The sequence below is a fragment of the Vulpes lagopus genome, chromosome 5 (genome assembly GCF_018345385.1).
Source record: "Vulpes lagopus strain Blue_001 chromosome 5, ASM1834538v1, whole genome shotgun sequence".
Classification (NCBI taxonomy): domain Eukaryota; kingdom Metazoa; phylum Chordata; class Mammalia; order Carnivora; family Canidae; genus Vulpes; species Vulpes lagopus.
Window position 1 is genome coordinate 59,806,924 of NC_054828.1, and position 4,168 is coordinate 59,811,091.

Sequence of the window (4,168 nt, forward strand, 5' to 3'; positions counted from 1 at the left end):
TGTGTGTGTGTGTGTGTGTGTGTGTGTGTGTCTCATGAATAAATAAATAAAATCTTTAAAAAAAAGTCACTTAATCAAGCATCATTTTTGAAGGGTATTTTTTCAGTCAATTTAATCCTTGCTTGTTAATATATTTCCTGTAATGAAAATTTATTTTTTCAAAAGACTTTATTTATTTGAGAGAGAGAGAGCATGAGTGAGGGGAAGGGCAAAGAGAGATGGGGAAGCAGGCTCCCCACTGAGCAGGGAACCCGATGTGGGATTCGATCCCCCGACCTTAAGATCATAACCTGGGCCAAAGGCAACCGCTTAACTGAGCCACCTGGGGCCCCTGTAATGAAAATTTAAATTAAGCTTTAATGTAGCCTGTTTTGTGAGGGTTTAAAAAAAAAGTTTTAAAAATAGAAAAAAGAAAGAGTTTAAATGTTGTCCATCTGTGGATGGAACTACCCAGGGAAAATGTGTGGGAGGCACGCTGCATGGTGTTGGTTAGCAGCTTTTGCTTCTGTCCTTTTCAGCATTGCTTTATTTTTTTATCATAATTTCCTCTGTCAACTGGCATGCTTTAAAAGGGATTTTTTTTTTTAAAGATCTGTGGTGACAAGTTGCAAAACTAACCTAAAAAAGTCATATTTTTTTCTTTTCTTCTCTAGGTGATTGTCTCTCATGCCTTTCTGAGAAAAATGTCATGAATATTTCATCAAATGTGAGAGAGAAGAACCCCATAAATATGAGCATATTTCTTATGATAATATTCTGTTATGCAACTGCTATCAAATTCTTTTTAATGGGGCACCTACTGTTCCTCGGGTCCTCCATGACTTTGGTTTTCTCAAGCTGTCTCTCTCCACATCTCCCCACAAGAAGGATCTTTGGTTTCCCAAAGTACCGTGGCCAAGTTCACAGGACTTGGGGGGAAGGAAAGGCTTCTTCGCCAGCAATTGCTGGCTTCCTAGGAAGCTCTCAACCATCCCCCGATTCCCATTGTCTTATTTTAACATTTTGAGCATTTCTCATTCCTACAACTTACCCTGTGTCTTGGGCAAGTTACTTAACTTCTCTGGGTCTTTCCGCTCATCTGTAGTAAGGGCCTAATAATTCCTACTTTGTGGGTCATCATGGAGAATAAACATATATGAAGTTCTGATCGGACTACCTTGAGCAGAGTAAGCCAATCCCTGATGCCCATTATTATAACTATTTGCCTCAAATTTATCCGGTTGCTCTACTTGAGTCAATGAAGGAGGAGCTACTTAGTAAATGGTTAGAAACAAGTAACCCTGCTCCATGGCCCTCCAAGCGAATTTGTCCTTCTTTTGGGTCAGGGTGGCCAGGTTGTCCCTGTGGGAAGTCCTTTCCCTGCCTACTTAGTGGCTGCAGGAATGACTCCTGGATGCTGCTGGAGGGTCCGGGCATCTGACGGAGGTGGTACACCTTGGTCATCTCGTGCTCACCGGGGGGAGGGAGACTGGGATTCCAGTGTCAGCTCCACCGTTTATTAGCATGGAAGGGTGACAATGAAGATTATTCAATCTTGTTTTTTTCCATCTGTGAGCTGGAGATGGATTATAATCGTACCCACTTCCTGCACAAGACAGAGTCGTCGAACACCCAGTGGAATCCAGTAAACTCTACTAACCAGCCTGCCAGCCCCAGCACAGGCGGTGGTCAGGAGCATCAGAGGCATGCGGATCTGCTCTCCTCTCAGTCCTGGCAATGGCACCCCAGTCCTCGGGGTCAAGACAACCTCGCCGGAGACTTCTACTGTTTTCAACGTTGACATGATCCTACACTGGACCTGCTTAAATTAGAATCCTCCTCTCCCAAGTCATCCAAAGACAATCATTCTCCCTGATATGTACTCACAGGTCTTGAGAACATAAGCATTGAGTAGCTGGATTCGCACATTAATAATCAGAGCCAAGATTTACTGGGAGCTTCCTCCGGCAATCACTTGTCGTGCATTATGTCATTTAATTTTTACATCAGCCCTGTGGAGTACTATCCTCACTCTACAAATAAAAAAACAAGCTCGGAGCGGTAACCTCACTCAGATTTACAGAGATGCATTTGAAGGTAGACAGTTTAAATGCACAACTACTTGAGGTGTGATATACGCCCCTCAAAATGTTCTGTGCTTTAAATCATCTGTTAAATACATATATATATATATATTTGTATATGTGTGTGTTACATACATATATATACATATATATGTAATATATATGTGTATATATATACACATATATATAAAAATATATAATTTCAACCTATGTGATGACAGGCCTCTTGCTACATTGCACCCTGGGGACACAGCTCCCCGCTGACCAAGCTCTCCGCTTCACCATTGCATTGTTCTGAGTCTTTGAACCCAGGCCAAGCTACTGCCACGTTCATGAAAATCTTTCCTTGGGATCGTGCAAAGAAAACAGAGGGAATGCTAAAAACCCGGTGGTAATCTAGAGCTTACACACTATTTAGGGAATGGGCATTCTGTTAAGCAAACATTCCAGTTAAATCAGAGGTGTTGGCATTTGTGTGGAGCATTAAATGCCAGTTTCCAAAGTATATGCATATAATTTCTAACACCCAGACTGAGCACGTTTTCATCTGTCCTTGCCAATTCAGAAGTCATGGGTTGTGTCTCAAGGTCATTATCAGGCATATCAATCACCTCAATAAAAACTACCAGTGAGAAAGAAAAGTGCTTCTTCAATGGGATTTACTGGATCACAGAGAGAGGGTATTGTATTTGATGATTGGCTGAAAGTGTCCTAAGTTTTTGTTCCTGTGTTTCATCGCACTTAAACCAGAGTCCTTGAGAGCCCCCAGGTAAGTGAAAACCATGTGAATATTTATTTGCCTAGAAGAGTTTACAAGTTCATTTGTAAAGGTGCTTTTGTTCTCGTGTCATGGGTCTTGCAATCTTCCTACAGTCTGATATATTGAACAATGTGGATTTATAGTGTGCAGTCGAGGATGAGAGCTGTGAACACAGGGATGGGCATATGGGAAAGTCACTGGGATCTGTCTAAAAAATTGCATCAAAGAAATTTTCTGTTTCTCAGGGTCTCCCTTTCCTTTATCTACTACCAACCCCACAGAACGCATCCCACTCCCAACCCTGGGAGTCTTTCTCCACTACCCTATTCTTTCACCTACCTTAAGGTTCAGCATCAACTTGCCAGGAGACCTTAGTTCCGAGTCCTCACTTCCAGAATCCCACTGCCTCAGTGAGGTGCTTAGGAAAGCCATCTCCAGCTCTGACTCCATCCCTAGTGGACTGTGCCAGATAAGGGAGTCAGTACCTGTTGCGCGCGCTGCGGCAACACGATCGGGGTCCTGAGGATAAGGGGATGAGGAAAATAAAAGAAAGGTGAAGAGATGGGGACAGGAGGGACACATGGATGTTGTCCAAGCAGTGCCAGCTTTATTCAAGGTTTTACAACATTTTATAGCATGAGCAAAACAAAGCCAAGAAGGTGTTTATTTTTAGCAGGTTTGTGAAACCCTCCAAAGTTCCCCTTTCTCAGCAGGCAAGACAGACTCACAGGTGCCAGAAGACCTTGGTAAATAGATAAGCTTGTTGCTCCAGATGTGCATACTTCAAAGGAATATTAGGTATGGTAAACAGACCAGCAAGGACAGACAGACCCTTATTTACATTTATGACCAGGCCAGAATAAGTTGTATCTATTGTGTTATGTGGGCGATCACGTACAAGCGAGCCCTGAGAACCATTGCTCAAGCCCTTTCTCAAGCGTCTACCAACTATTCACCCTTTAGGCTCCTGAGCCTTTTGAGTGAATGAGGGACGCAAGTCCGGGCCTGGTTTGGTTCAGTTACTCCAGCTAGTCCATAGTCGCCTACAGTACTTTAAGAGCTAAGGCCATGCTGATCCCCTACAGATACCTCTAGGGTCTCAGCACGTCTGGCAGCATTGCTAAACAGGACTTCTCCTGTTTATCTATGGGTTCTCCCTTATGTCATATATTGTTGGTTCAAAACCTCGGAAGTTTCCTGGGTAAGATCTGAATTTGCCCATCCATGAAGGGCAAAGAAAAACTGAAGGAAGAGGCCACTCCAGACTGGTGGGTGGAGTTTTAATAAGCAAGGCCACTTACCAGGCCCATTGGGGGTGGCCACAGGACCAGTAGATCTCCACACC